Source organism: Corvus moneduloides, chromosome Z, assembly GCF_009650955.1.
Source record: "Corvus moneduloides isolate bCorMon1 chromosome Z, bCorMon1.pri, whole genome shotgun sequence".
Taxonomy (NCBI): Eukaryota; Metazoa; Chordata; class Aves; order Passeriformes; family Corvidae; genus Corvus; species Corvus moneduloides.
In genome coordinates, this window is record NC_045511.1 from 45,675,681 (window position 1) to 45,692,490 (window position 16,810).

Here is a 16,810-nt window from a genome sequence, read left to right on the forward strand (position 1 = left end):
TCAGCCTGGGGAGGAGAAGGCTCTGGGAAGACTTTATAGGTATCTTCCAGTACCTAAAGGGGTTTTTATAGAGAGCTGGAGAGGAACATTTTACAAGGGCATAGGGTGATAGGATTTTGCCTTTAAGCCAAAACAGTGTGGGTTTAGTTTAGATATTAGGAAGACATCCTTTACTGTGAGGGTGGTGAGACACTGGCACAGGTTGCACATAGAAGTTGTGGATGCCCCAACTGTGGAAGTGTCCAAGGCCAGGCTGGATGGGGCTTTGAATAACCTGGTCCAGTGGAATGTGCCCCTCTCCACAGCAGAGTTGGAACTCGATGATCTCTAAGGTCCTTTCCAACCCAAACATTTCTATGACTATGATTACTCACCTCAAAACTCTCAGTGTACTACAATAACCTTTAGTTACTCTTGTGCCGATGTCTCCGAGTTTTGCTTGCAGGGGCTGACAAGGGGTGGAGCCTGTGGCCGTGTGGGCACAGCTGGGCTGCTATTCTATACCACCCACATCATCACTGGGCCGTGGCTTCAGCAGGAGAAAAAGTGAACACGCCACAGAAGCAGCAGTGGCTTGTTCTGTTTCTTCCTCAGGGAAGTTTCTGGGACCAGCACTGCAGACTTTGTCCCTCTCCTGCCACTGTCAGTCCCTTCCTGTCCCTCAGGAAGAATGCAACCCCAAGTGGCAAGCAGAGCTGAGCCCAGCAGAGCACCATGGCAATGGTGTGGGAAGAGCCATGGGGAACCGAGGCGAGCCTGAGCCTGAGCCCAGCTGAGCCAAGCCCAGCAGAGAGGGCCTGAGCCTGAGCACAGCTGAGCACAGCCGAGCCCAGCGGTCGAAAGCAGGTGACACAACACAGACTATTCTGGCTTTTGGGGGGGTTGTCCATCATTGTTTTTCACTGTCTTGTGTGCGGGGACAGAGAACGCCATCTGGGGAGAGCATCTGCCGTGTTGACTTTGTCTCAGCAGTCACACAGACTGAGTCGAGGTGGGGAACCCCTTTTGTGTGTAAAGCACCTTCTTTTTGGCATACTTTTGTTATTAGTATTGTGCTGTTATTGTCTGTTTCTTATTCCATTGCTGTTTACTTTCAGTAAATTGTTCTGTCTACCCATATCTGCCTTTGTCCCTCTCACTGGAAGAATAGTGGTGGGAACTGGAACAGCTTATTTGGAGTTCAATTCCCAGCTATTTTTAAACCACCACACCACACAAAATAGTAAATGAAACAGGACTGGAAAAACATGCTTCAAATATGTACCTAGGGAAAGGCAAGCAGAGGCATTGAGTGCTGAGGAGATAGCATGCTGCTAGCCGTGGAACCAATAACTCTGTCATACAAGATGATGCCATTTATCTGCAGTGGAAAGGAGATTTCTGTGTGTCTGGACCTTGGTGAGGGACACTCAGAAATGTCCCTGGAGGCTCAGGGTGGCCAGAAGTTCTCGTGTGCAAAGGGTTGCATGAGAAAATGATTGAGCAGACAAACATTGCCCATCCTACAAAAACAGAGAGCTAAGCTGTATCCTCCTCTGCAATGCCATCTGCTGTGGGGGTCACCTCTCCACAACATCTGTGTTCTTCAGTCTCATGGGTCTGGAGCCCCTCCTGGAGACAGGTCTGTTTACACTGTTGTAAAAAGTGGTTATGAAACTATTCAGCAGACCACTAATTGGTCAGGCCACACTGGTGCTGCATCAGGCCCCTGGTGCTTGCAAGCCAGCAGGAAGTGTGTACTGGCTCACCCAATGAGAGCTGGGTGGCCTCTGAACAGGATCTAAAGTCCTTTCTGGACAACAGTGGGATCTGATAGGAGCCTGTGGTGTGTGTCAGTGTCTTTGCTGCACGTGCTACCACAAAAACAAGTAAAAGACGGTTAAATATGAGTAGAATCTAGGGATTTTAGGAACTTCCAGATACTGCAGATATCTTTATCCTCTTTATTTAGAGTGGTTGTGGGGAGAGGTTAGTATGTTTGCCTCCACAGAGGGAGAATGAATACAGATGCTGGCTTTTCTGATGTAGTGCCACTGAGAAAGTGAGTACTAATTTGCCTTATGAGCAGCAACAGGCTCTTCGTGAGGAACTGCCTTTGCTCTAAGGGGACCATGCAGAGATGGAAAGAGACATCAGAGCTGAGACCTAACCAGTTTTGATGGCACCTTATTAGCTCATCTGGCACCTTATTAGGTCCTCTACTTCCCTCACCAAACACATGCACAGTGCAACTCCCAGCATCAGCATGGAGCAGAGCATTAGGTGTCCAGACATTTACCATGTGGATTTCAACTTAAATGGTCTGGCATGGAGCACCCACAAACCATCAGATAATAACACAGTTGTCTGCATAGATGTAGGGTGTGTGCATGTTTCGGCACTGTTTTCTATCCTGTATCACTGTTTTCTTTCCTGTATCAGTGACAGAAGTTTGGCAAGAGGGCTTGTGCCTGCACAGATGGCAGTGTTGTGTTGATTTTGCAGGGCTTCTGCCATGAGTATGGCATCAGCTGAACCAAAACCACAGATAACTTTCCCAAAGGAACCTTCCTTACTGAAGGTAATGAAGCTCAGGTGCTGTGTGTTCACATGGCTAGCCCACAACCCCCAAGTGTGGTTAGAAAGTAAACCTTCCAGGAAGATCCAGGAAGAGGGAGCCAAAAGGCATTTTAGGGCTGAGGGAGCAGGACTCTGATTTAGGTGCAAGATCTCCTCCTTTATCAGTTACTCATGCACCTAGAGTGGCACTGAGTTTGCACAGGCAGACTGTGAGTTACACACATAAAAATTCAGTCTTGTGGCACTTGATCTGGAACCATCTAGTGCTGATGTGATTGTAACACAGAGCAACAGTGATTGCATGGCTCTTCTGGATATAGGACATATGTTCCTGGCTGCTTAATGCTTTTCCAAATTCCATCTGACAGGTCCCAGTGAGAATTCCTGTGTACACTCGGTAAGGATGTAGTTTTGTTAGTATGTCCTGGTGATGCTCCAACAGTTTGTTTTAAAATTTAGAAAAAGTTTATTAAATACATGAGGATTTATTTTAAATGGTCTTTATTTCTGTAAGTTAAGGCTGTACCAATATAAATTTTAAAAATCAAAAATAAGAAGTCACACTACAATAGTAGCAAACATTGTACAGACACTGAAACCAATCTCTAATGCAGCAGAACCAGACTTCCCAAACGATTATTGTAAGAGAATAAAAATGGAGGTGAAGTGCAATAAAGATCAGACTATCTCTGGAATTTACAGACCAGTGACAGTGAATGTCATACTCCAATTAGCACTAATTGAATCTATTCTTTTCAAAAGCCTAATTATTTGACAGCTAAGCAAGAGAGCAACAGTACTCCAAGAACTCCACGACGAGTTCAGACATAATTTCAAATGCTTGGAGCATCATCTGGCTGCTGACAGGCAATGCTGGGCAAAGAGCTTTGTGATTTGGTATGCAGCCACTGAAGTCAGGAACGAAGGCTTATCTTTAAACAGAGCCCATGAACTGGTGTGATATTGAACCAAGATCCCAGTCTTTCCAGGAATCTTCCACACTGTTTGGAATGAAAAGGATAAACCATTTTCTTCTGGGCCAGAAAAAAACAATTTATGCCAATTAAAAAAACCCAACCAAACAAAAAACCCCCACAACCCCAGAAGCAAGGATGCTATATTTCCTGGAGGAGTTGAAAGCTGGATAATTCTTATTCGAGCCTTCTGATGATACAACACCCTTACAGATGGTAGCTGATACATGCTTGCCATTACAAAACCCTAACTTTATTTCAGTTTTATTTTGTTATGCTAAGACTCCTTTTCTGCAAGCATTAGAGCTGCATGCTGCTCACAGCAGCCATTGCTTTCTGATCTCACTACACACCGAAGCCCTAGAGCAATTCATGCTGCTTTTTGTTGTTTATGAGGACAAGGTGAGAAGGAAAGGAAAAACTGATAATGTCACTGTGCATGTGCTATGAAGCATTCCTGAATGGCCACCTGTGTACCCTGATCTGTTGAAGCACTTGGCTCACTGTTCCTGTTCAGGACTGAATAGAACTAATAAGCTGCTAGTGTGGGCACTATCAAGTATCAGAGCTCAGCTCAAACCAGACACACCAATTTTGAAAATCTGGAATATGGAGAAAGTGGGAACTAGGACTTAATTTCCTAGCACCTGATAAATCCTGCCTTGGGAAGCCAGAAGCAATCTAAGTCTCTGTCTCCTTTTGCAGTTCAATAAATTGCCTGAGTGATACTGTGATTCAAGAAACAACCACCATAATTTTCACACCAAGGCCTGTCAGAAGTTAATTAAGTGGGATTAATTGCAGTGTGAGAATGTCAGTGAGGCTGGAGCTGTTATATCTTTCAGGACAATTGGGGTTGTATGATTAGGATCTTGATTTTATCAGGCTGTTTCCCAAACTGCTCTGGGTGTCTCAGAAGTAGTCCTTGTATGAGCTACTGTGAGCCAGTCACAGCTCATGAGATGGCAAGGAGCTTGTGAGGAAATGTGGGGCTGAATGTTACTGATCCATGGACTGGGCAGAGAAACATCCTCAGAGTTACAAAGCTCTATGGAGAACATGTAGGGCGAAAGCAGTGCCTGAACAGTCACTGCAAGAGGGTTGTAGCAAGACCCAGGGGCACAAGAGGGCAAAGCTTTGTCAAGGAGACTGCTGGTGAGAGACCAGCTCATCATTTCTGTGAGCATTCTGGCCTTTCTTAGCAGAGCTGTCCATCTAATAACTCACCACACATAGCTCATCAAGTAGCTGCCAGGCTGCACACAGACAGAGGAGGAACATTTGCCATGAGCAAAGGTTTTAAACACAGCTTAGTTTAGAAATATACTTGCAGCCTACCTTTCAGGTGGAAGGAAGTCCTGTTTTTGTTCACTGACTAGTGTGCAGAAGAAGAGGGGGGTCCCTTCAGTTCATGAGACTTCTGCCCCTCGACAGGCTTGCACAGCAATGTGCATTTATTGCATGTGCCCTATGTGTAGCTTTTTTCCAGCAATCTTTCTTGGAGTCTTTAGTAGGAGACCCTCGGCTGTCAGGAATATGCATGCCACAGACTGAGGACTCCTGTTACAGGAGAGTCCAGAGCTCAGAGGATTAGACAATGTGCTTGCATTGTTAGCCTGCACGGGGCTCATCTGTTCAGCTTTCCAGCTTGATTTTCTTGCAGTGGGTCCTTCAGCTGGGTTTATGCAGTTCCTTTACCTTTTATATACTATATTAACAGCAAAATCTGCAACAGTACGAACTTCTTTTGAAAATCGCGTCTTCCCAGTGTGCAGCATTACACCTCTGGGGCTACAGCAACAGTCAGCAGTGGCCAAAAATTCAAAGGTTAGAAGGAGAAATCCAGCATCTCCTCCTGTTGACCTTGAGTGTACCACCTCTTCCCTCTTCCTGCCACACTGAGATAGTCACTGTGGGGATCGCAGTGCATGAATGTTCAGAGCAACATCTCACTGCTAAATTCATTGGGCTGCAAAATCCCATTAGATTCAGCTCTATAAAAAGTAGACCAAGTATAGTAGATACAATAAAATTATAGTGGTATTGTAAAAATGCATTACTCTTTCATACAGGATATTAAGTGTCTGAACATCTATAAAAAAGTTCTCCATCAATCCCCTGCTTTTTGTTCCTGCCTGTAGGGCTGAAGCTCTCCATTTATGAAATGCACACTGTCTGTCTTCATTTAACTCATGGTATTCATCATGATGTGATGCACCTGCCTTTGGTCCACTCAAGCAACAGGGTCTTGTTTTGTTGTGTCTAATAGGGAGAAGAAAGTGTATATGAGTGGAAAATCCTACTTGACTAGCATTGCCTGTCCAGCTTGAATAGACACTCGTGGTGGAGAGATGCACTGGCAGCAGTGTTAGCCGGTATAAGAATTGAGAGAGTTTCTCCCCGGTGCCAGGGTCAATTAAAAAAGGAAAAACATTTGCCTTTGCCATCCTTCCATGGTTTCTACAGCAAGGCAAAAGTCACTGTGTTATTTCCTCTCTATTACTGGCTCTGTGTGACAGTACATTTTTAGCCTTGCAGCAACACTAGGATGACTTCATGTTGGTGCCTCTGAGTTTTCAGCACATAAACTCCTAAAAAATCATCAGGGAAGATCATCTTTCTTAAATCCTGCACATTTTGTGAAAAACACTAAGTTGCTACTAGTCAGCAATGGTGGCAGCATGTCACTAGGACAAGCTATTTTTATGCCCTTTCTTTATTTGTTTTCTAGCATATTAAAATAAGCACAACAATTTAATTTTGATGAAGATTTCAAGTACTTGTGTACCAATGCTGTGAGCCCCAACACCACCAAGGCTACCCCTGTGCTCTCAGTGTGTGGAGATACTGGTGCACGACCAAAGGACTCAGAGATTACATGGACATCATTAAGGTCAGGAAACTTAGAAAAATACTGTTTTCTCAGTGCTGGGAGCCAGCCCCTCTGGTGAAATGAAGTTATCATAAAATTTAAAAGAGATGCATTTTCAGCCATCTTTATGTCCTTGTGGTCTTGGGGATTTTCCAAGTTTCTCTCAATAAAACTGTAACCTCTTCTAATTCACACCCTGTTTCCTTCGTGGTTGAGCCAGTAGCTTTGAAACCCAGGGTGATGCTAAAGATTTCTTTGTACATAACGCTTGTGCACAACCTTAGTCTCATGCTCTACATGACAAAATTTCCTGCTGTTACCCTAAGGTATGGCTTCTGCTTCTAGAGATAGCCAGTGTAATCTCGAGCATTTTAGAACTTGTCTCCAAAAATGAACTCCCAGAAACATCAGTGTTCACCTCACCCCAAAAATAAGGACTTTGTCTAAGGTCCAAGGTATAAAAACCTTGCTCGCATTTTTGTAACTAAATTTCTCTGTTAGGTTGATCTAAGACATTGACAGGCAAAAGCAGCCAGACTGGCAGTCTGATTGCAATACTGACATCTCATGGCGAAAAGAGTAAGTTGCTACTGCTTCTTCTTTTTCTCTTCTTATTCCTCCATCTACTTTTCCTCCTTCTTTACCTGAAAAGTATCGATTTCCATATGTACCATGGTGCTGTGAAAGTACAGAGTATTACACCCAAGTGGTAGGTCACGCACATTTCCACACAGTCACACTTCAGTGCGACTGGAACCTTCATTCGCTTCAAAAAAAGCCAGGAATTTGGCTCCTTTCTTCTGAATCTGGACTTCTACAGCTGGTGGGAAAGTGGCACCCAGCAAGTGAAATGCATCTGATTTGTTTGAACACCCTTTACACCACAGCGTTTCATTGCAGCCTCTTCCCAAAACTCCAAGGGTGCCAAGAAATAAATTTCTGGGGAAGCATGGATGCTGTTGCAGGGTTCTTCAGAGAGCACAGAGAAGCCCTAAATGTGTTGTCCCACATGTGATGCATTTCCTTTCTGAAAATACCTTGACACATCTTTCTCTTTCCTCTTGTTCCAGATCCCAGCAGTGAAGCTGAGTGAACACCTGGAGGACTTCTACATCACCATGAAGAAAACAGATGGGTCTGAGTTTGTAGCCACATCCTTCTGCACTATCCAACAAGGCTTGGACCAGATCCAGAATGCTGGTGGCTGCTATCTCCACTATCAGCAGCACCTTCATCTCTTCCACCAGGAAGCTGAAGGATAAGCCTAAGGTCTTGAGCAAGGCTGGCATATCTGGTGACTGCTTGCACAACAATGTCTACTTTTTCCTTGTTGACAAGGAAGAGGTGTGGAGGACAGGATGCCTGAGGTGACAGCCCCATAGCCCTGCTCTCCACAGAGGTGAAATACAGCAGCCAGTACCTGAACATAAAAACCTTGCAGGAGCAGGCAGGCATAGCATTTGATGACATTGAATTGCTCAGAGACTCCCAGAACAGGTCATTTTTTGCCAGAATGGGTAGCAGGAAGCAAGAAAATGGCCAGAACACAAACTGTGTTATGGCCAGGTCTCCCATGAGCACAAGCTCTGCCTGTAGTGCCTTCTCTAAAAGTACCTGTGTATACTGGGGCCCCTGACACAAAGGGAGGCCAAGTCACCCCTCTACCTGGTGGCTTGGGAGCAGGTCAGTTGCAGGGGGAATGTCTGCTATGAGGAGCCAAGGGTGGGGATCTGCTCCCTCAGAGCTGTCATCCCCAAGCTGGTGAAGAAAGCTGGAGCATCGTGAAAATTTTACTTTTGTCTCCTTCACTAAGGCTTCCAGGAAGTTTTTCTGTCTTAGCATCTAAGACAGAGCAACTCTGCCCTCTGCCTGCTCTCAGCATCCAGCATCCCAAGGAGTTGCTTTATGATGCTGTGAACAAGTTGAGCTGCTTTCAAACAAGAGAGAAAAGTGGAATGACAGGACAGGGCAGAGGAAGGTGGAACATGGTGTGGTCTCATTTTGGAGATGAACACTGCTTTCTTCTGAAGAGCTGGGGAGCAGTGGTCTTCTTCATCACTAACAGGTCTTCCAAGGAAAGAGCTGGTGGAGAGCTTTTTCCTCATTGGAGGCAGTAAGATGTATATGATGGATTTTCCTCCCTAGTAAGAATAGCTAGGAGAAAGGAAACTTGAGTTTTGGCAGCCAGGAGCTCCTGAAGCTTAAGTGCCTATGCTTTCAGAGCCACCGTACAAAAATTACTTTCTTGTGAATCATATTTTTTAATGGTTCACAGCTGTGTACACTTGTTCAGTGTATTGTAAATACAGTTTTCACTACTTGATTATTTACACTAGATCTGTAGGCACTGCTATAAACTCCTATTGGCTATACCAAGTAATAAACAAAGAGATGAAATTAATTAACAAATTAATATCAGACAAAAAATAGCATCCACAAAGGACAGCATTTTCAGTCAGTCACGTATAAATGTTGAGCACCTAAATCAAAAACCAGCAGTTTGGGGCTGACCAGGTTTTGAGACATAGTAAAAGGGGCTTATATTAGGAGTCAAATGCTCAGTCTGGCATCCAAATGATGCAATTTTCAAAAATTGGTGATCAGGTATAAAAATAATTGCCCTCAACTCCTACAGCTATGGCTTGGTCCACTTTCTATTGAGAGGAAAAGTTCATTTCAGCTGGAGCTGTGATGAGCCTTTAAGTCACAAACAAAGACAACCTGGAAGACTTAACACAGCGCTGGGGAGCAATATTTGATGATGTACAATCAGCTTCTATTCTAATGGAAGGATATGGCTGGTTTTTTACTTACCATGTAAGTCTTGCAGCACTGTGAGAGAATTGGTGAGGTTTACCATGCCCACTATACAGACACTGATTTTTCTAGCTCTCTATAACACCTCTCCCCTGCCATGTCAGAATAAAGCAAAACACTATGGCATAATTGTTGATCATCATCTGACTACTAATGAGATGAAAATATTTCAACAGTTATACTTGCAACTGAAATCTGTAAGTCACCAAAAGATCATTACTCCTTCACCTGAGTTCTGAATTCTTTTCAATTCTAAATCCAGTCCGTAAATGCAAAAGAATTAAAAACACAATTCCCACCCATTATGTGAATTATCAACATTATGAGATGCAGGAAAGCTAACACTGGCTGGTAAATAATGCATTATATATCAGACCAGTAAGAACCCTCGCTGTGATTCAGTATTTTGCTTTGTTCTTCATGAAAATGGTCTTGGTTTTGAAAAGCTGTCATATTTATAGAGGACTGCAAGGTGTATTTTGTTACTCACTGTAAATATTACTTATGGGGATATTTCTGAAATCAGTTTGACTGTCAGATAGAAGCCTATAATTTTCACTATAGTGTATGCATTAGGAAATCCCACCGATAGATCTCCTGCCACTTGAAACCAATATCGTAGGAAATAGCTGACAGAAAAGAAAAGCATAGATAGAGTCAGGGAGGGGGAAGGAGACTCAGCATTGGCTTTCATTGCTGTATCAAAAGCAAGCAAGAAATTGACAGTGACATAGCTACATGAATCTATAATGACATGTTTATGGGGAATGCACAATGCATACTGAACACACATTGCAGAACTAGGAGGCAGTGAATTGCTGTCTGATGGAGATTTATGTCCTCTGAGTGAGGGAAAATTCCTGTACTAATTCTGTTTGGATGTGAACTACTGAGAGGAGATGAAGCCTACTCCAGTTTGGCATTATGCTTGTTCTGACCTTGCATACAAATACTCATTAGCACAGAATAGGCATTTTCCTGAGACAGCTATCTCAACCTCCCTCTTTGGAACTGATCCTCTTTAGATAGACACTGAATTCACTGCCTTGGACAAAACCAGCCTTATTACCTTCAGGGTCAGGCTCTCATCTGGCCTGTGTGAAACCGTGGGTCAGCTTGGGTTCCAATTATTTTTCCACCATTTATCCCAAGGGAAGGAGCTCCAGTTGGATTGAGAGTACTGCCTTTGCAAGCATGAATCCAGGCACTTTCCTGTGCTATGGAGGTCAGGTTCACATTCCACACCTGGACAGAGCAGCACACAGACTGTGCCTGTGTGGTAAACTCTTACCTCTGGGGTTTTTGGTTGCCTTCTCAGATGGTCTGAGAAGCACTAGCACAGAGTAAGATTATTCTGAAGTCCCAAGATCTCCCTTGCACAGTGAGAACTAGAGCCTCACCCGGCTCTAATTATCATTTTGTATTTAAGGTGACATTTGCACTTCCCAGCATAGAGCTGGAGAGCGAGACTGTCTTAGAGGAGCAGAGACTAAGATCTCTCCAGAGCTAAAAGGATGGAGGTGCTCCCACAAGCACAGACAAACCTGTGTTTCAAGACAGCACTGGCATCGCATCTTGCAGCCCCATGGGCCACAAAACAAACCTTCATCCAGTCACCACTCACCTGTTTTACCCTCTTTTTCTGACCCTTACAATCCAGTGGCAAAAATAAGTTTCTGGGAGGACTGTGCCAGTTGCCTTCCACAGGGTCAGAGCCTGAGGGTGTGGCAAAGTGACCAGATGCGGGGTGCATGTGGTCTCTGTGGGTTAGAGCAGGGGAGCCTTACACCCCCTAGCCTCAACCTGTCCCCTTAGAGAGCTCTGGGCTGAGATGGCTTGATATGTGCTTTATCAGGTGCTGTTGTGACTCTTCACCAAAGTCAGGTAGCATCCCTCACTCATGTCATCAGGCTTGTGCTCAAGCTGGAATCAGCCATCATTTGACTCAGCTTGCTAAACTCTTCACAATCTACATCACTCTTCATTAATAATAGAACTGTTTAAGTGCTGCAAAAAACCCCCCAACTTTCTCATCGATGAATCTGAGTACTTTGGGGTGATGCTGAGCTATCCAATAGAGTCATGGCCTTTCTCAGCTGAACACACTCTGAAGGTTCCCAAAAGTAACGTTCTGATCCTAGTCTTGCTTGCACATGTCAGAAAACATAATTGCATCTTGTTTAGTACTGAAATAGAGCTTCATTAAAGCATGTTTGCTGTGGCATAACCAAGTAGCTACGGTAAGGGACACTGCAAGGAAGGAACGCTGATGGGGGGGAAGGAAGAAGTGGAGCTGGAGAAGCAACAGTGTAGCTGTGAGAGATGAATGTGTCTAGCAGAGGAAAAAATGGCAACTCTGACAGGTTGACCCTAGAAAGTCTTAAGAAAATTCTGACAAGACTTAGAGAGGACCAAAAGGGTGTAATGAACAGGCCAGCTAGAATCACAGACCACATTAGTGTGGAAAGACTAAAAAGTAATAATCACAGAAACAAGAATCACCATGTTTCCTGCTTCAGAGCTCTGCTGCTGTACTGTCTTCAGCCATGCTGGGGGGAAGCAATTTGCTGACTTAAGACATGGAGGATATCACTAAGGTGGGGTTTTGGATAAGCAATAATTTATTAGTCTTGAGACTATCCACTCTTGGTTGACTATCAACAGCTATCCTTAACATATGTCTGCATCACCAGAAAGCTGTGCTGAGTGCTGCTGTCCTTATGCTTTCTTCTTACATACTGCAGGGATCAGGATGTCATGCTGACATCTCTGAAACCCTGCCTCTGAGTCTATCACTGGAATAAGGTACAAAGTAGCACAGAGGATATTACTATAAATGGGAATAATTTTTTTGTGATTGCTCTGGTAATGCTAGCTGAAAGGAAGATCAGTAACAGAGGCTGGACCAGCAGTAATTTGTGCCTATTAATGGCATCCTGTGCTTAGGAACCTGTCTTATGTCGGGATGCTGCTGTGCCAGGTGATGACCAAACCTATCAACAAAAGATGGTTTATCCCAACCAACAGATAAGCAGGCTTGTTTGCTGACTGAGCAAACTGACCAGTTCAAGGTATTGAATTGAAAGAGATTAGGCCTGAATCTGACAAAACCAATCTGTGTGTGAATAAGAGACTGGGACATATACCCAGGTCCAGCTCAGAGGGAAAAGTTTGCAAACCTCAAAGTCCAGGGAAGCAGGCTATGCTTAGAATGAAGTAGCTTCAAACCAACCCTTCATTTGGATGGGACATAAACCACCTGGTCCTTACAGGTGCTACCAGGGGTGCTGGCACTGCAGCCAGTTCTACACAGGCCAACACACAGCATTTTGCTTTCTCTGGACAGGCAAGCCCTCTGCTGGGCAGAGTTTGAGAACATACAACTCTTGGTGTGTCTCTTCTGACAGGCTGTAAACACTCAGTCCTTCTGACTCATCCCAGTTGTCAGCCAGCTGTGCACAGCTCTTGCTGGCAGAGAAATATAGAGAGAGTGGTTTGGGCCCATATCTGGCCATTCCCACTTGCACAAGTGGCCACTGACTGCCACGTGAAGAAGGTCTAGAGTTATCCAGGCAGACAGGTGCTCTAAAGTACCTCTACTTAGGGCATGCAGTGATGGCTAAACCCCAGCATAATGGGCAACTTTATCTGGTCACTGTTGCAAAGAACAAAGCACAAAAAAAAAAAAAAGAAAGCTCTTTCAAAAAACCAAGTATAATGTTGCTCTCTTTTGGTTTCCATCTCTCCTACCCAAAATTTTAAACATAAAAGGCCCAAACTCTGACTTTGTTGTCTTCACCATCTGAAAAAATACCCAAACTAAATCTAAATCACTAGCTCTCAATGAAAGCAAAGACAAACCAGAAACCAAAGAGCTCTGCATCTTCTTGTAGGGGGTGATGAGCCAGCTGCTGGTGTGGGATGCAGAGCAATAGTCTCCAAATGATGCCTCACACCAGCTGACTAACCAGCAGCTAGTCCTGACAATTCCACTGGCTTTCTGTGTACCTGCAGGCATTGGAATCCCTTGGCATTTTTCTCCATCTGCAAAAATGAAGGTAACAGTAACTTAGTTTATGTCATGTGAGGACTGAAGTAACACACTGAAAAAGCCTGTGAAGATGTAAAGATGTCTGTAAATCTACATATATCTTTTATGACGAGACACTTTCCCCTACTGAAATTTATGCACTACCAACCAGTCATATACATATGCTAATGTACAATGCAATTTATGTGCCTAGTGAAGATGGCATGTAAGCTTGTGATTTGCATGTTCCAGGTAGATTTTGAACTTTCAGACCCTAATTACAAAATCTTCATGCAAAAAGAAGCAACACTGACACCAAAGTATCCCGATTAGAGGCCTGAATGAGAACAGATTGAGAACTATGTCACCACCTTTCATAATTCAATGCCAGAATGAACCTGGCAGAGTGGAATAGCTGAGGAAAGTAATTTCCTCGCCAGTAGTTTAATGTAATTTTTCATAATGTCTCACTGAAGTAATCAAGCTTTCTCTATTTAGTACATTTAACTTCCTCTCTAAAAAAACTGTATTCAAGTAAGGATCATTTCCCCAGAAACGTATATCATTTGGTTCCTTCTATGAAGAGCAAGAGCTAGGAAACAGGATGGTGGTGTCCTTGCTGTAAAATGCCTGAGGCAAGCTCTGTGCCTCCAACTAATGCAGAAACTCACTGAGCAAGCTATTAACCTAACAGCATATGAAAACTACTTCACTGACTAGTCATCGAAGTTACCATTCACTCCAGAGAGCTCTGTATTTTAGCCCAAGAATTCCCTATGGCCTCCACAAGTGTTTCAGAACACACTGATTACCAGGCTTTCCAGACACAAGGGTGTTACTAGCAGGTGCTATAGAATTTTCCCTGTGTGTTAGTAAAACATAAATCAGGCACACAGAGCATGGGTAGATTTTTCCAGCTGGGTGTCAGACAATCCTTCCCTCTTTCTCCACGCCCTCCTTCAGAGGTGTCTGTGAACACAGACCACCCGGCAGACCAGCTGACTTTTAATAAATTTTTCCCTTAGGATTCATGTGTCTTTTTGGGAATCAGCTTCAGTTTCAGCAGAAGGACTGACTGACCTTCAAGAAGACTTGCTATTTGAGCTGATTTGTCAGGAGGAATCGCCACAGCTATAAATTTAACCAACAGGAGTCATCCCATTGCTTTCTCAGCCATTCTCCTGATTTTGAATGGATTAGATACCATAATGTGTAAGAGGATGCGCCGAGATAGTCACTGCCTCCTCATGTCTGTGACTGCACACCATACAGTTTTAGGCTCATTTCCTCCTGCAGCCCTTGTGCTCTACCGCTGCAACACTGCAGATTCTGTAAGAGAAGCCATAAAAAGCTGTACACTCTTAAGATGTCATTGTCTGCATTTCCTTCCATCAGTTCAAGCTCGTGTTCCCTGTAAACTGGTTGATAATTGATACTTTCCTCTTCTCAAAAGAGGTTGGGAAAAGCCTGGCCTCCTCACATATTTCTACAAGGCTTGGGTTGGAGCACTAACTTCTCTGCTATGCAGCAAGATGGTATGTGACCTCTAGCCTTTAAGTTACAAAGATGATTTAGTAAAAGACCAGAGCCATCCAAAGTGTGTACCTCAGACTAGACTTCTCGTCATGAACAGTGCTACCCAGCTGTGTCCCCAGTACTAGAAAATTACAGCTGCCTTGTCCAGTGCTGAAAGCATGTGAAGGCAAAAGCAGCATTTATCAATTTTAACTGATTGAGCACATCAAAACAATTAGTAAGATCTAGGCAAGGAACATTAGGGGGTGTAATTTCTTTCCAATACTGAGTTTCATGGAGTATTTTGTGTTCTGATATAAAGTCCAATACAACATCAGGTACTACTGATCAGTTTAATACCAGTGCTTCTAGCAGATCAGCAGAATGAAAATGCTAAGGAAAAATGGAGACTAAAAGCACGTATGGTAGGAAACCACACATGGTTTTACAGGCCAAGTTTCTTGGGTTAACCAGAGCATTTTCCAGAGCCTATGGTGGTGGGGAAATGGTGGGTGACTTTGGAAAACAAAGATATGAAGAGAAAACTTGTCTAGTGGAAGAAAAAGAAGACAGAGCTAAGAAAGGAGCTGTGGTTCAGTTCTTTTAGCGCTTCAGTACATCTTTGACCCCTTTACCTCATCTGTTCTTGAGAGATTACAACTCTGCTGTCACTTAGAATATCTGACCTCACTGTATATTAGCCCAGTCTGTGAGCTGCCTTCACCACACCATTCAGCTCTGACACAGACTCTACACCAGCCTGTGGTGAGTGGGAAGGCTAATTACTACTGTGGCAAATGAAGTAAAATGACCTGAGCCATGTGTGTTGAGGTACACAGGTCAGCACTATATTACAGGCCTTCGGTTTTCATGTGATCAACTTAGTGGTTACTGCCAGAAGCAAGACATTCCAGACACCTCCTGGTTCACATGTATTCTGACTAGTAATGATTTGAATTTGAACATGTGATTCCAAGTGGAGAAAGGGTTTTGCTGAAATTACTCTATAGGGCTAGAGTACTGTGTTCAATACTGATTAATAGTAGGAAAGAAAGAGTGGCAGGACAAACTGATGCATCTGACAGTAATTGCTCGAGGCTGTAATTTCCAAGATAGCTGCTTCCATATATGGAATTTGTGTATTTGACAGTTAATCCTATCTACATATATCACCAAGACCCCCACAATTGCAAGGAATAATTTGAGACACTATAACTTAAAAATACCACAACAACTGTGTTCATTTCCACCCCCCTCTTTCGAATTCTTGAGCCCAGGCCCTGAATTTTCAAAAGCAGATCTTTCAACACCCAAGGTGAAAACAACATAGCCAACAAGTTAACTCCTTCAGTGGAGTGACAGTAACTTTCCAAGGGGGAACGATGATTACTGTTTCATTGCCTGGATCGTTTGCAGTCCATACAGCAACACTTGACAGATTCTATAGTTCAGATTTTTAGCACAGAGCTCTTTTAATGTTAAATTCAACTCAAACATAAAATCCACACTTTCTGCTGCATCTGCTTTAACTTCTTTGCCTGTGTATGTTTCCAGGTTGGACAGATTCATAGCTGCCTCTTCTACAGAGAGATTTGCAGATCTTTTTCTTCAAAGCATCTAAGATACGCAGCTCACACTGCAGAATAATGATCAGGACAATTTCATATAGTAATTTCATATTCACTCTTGGTAATTAAAAAGAAAAAGCTACACAGAGCCAACCACTGAAAACAGAAGTGACTTCTTTCTCCACTGCCCACAAAAATCATCATCACTCCTGTGATTCATCACATCAGAACGCAAAAAAAAAGCAAATGGTAAATAGTTCTTGTTAAAATTGCACATCTTTAAGCTCTATCAGGCTGGCTCCAGAAGATTCTCCTTCCTGAAAATGTTTCAGTATGCTCCAGTTTCTGCAAAGGCCTATAGTCAGCTGAGGTATATGAAAGCAGTGGCATTTTCCTTATACCTGCATCCATCTCTTGGTACTTGTTCTGTATTCATGATTAATGCAAACATTAACAGTGAAATATGAACAGATAG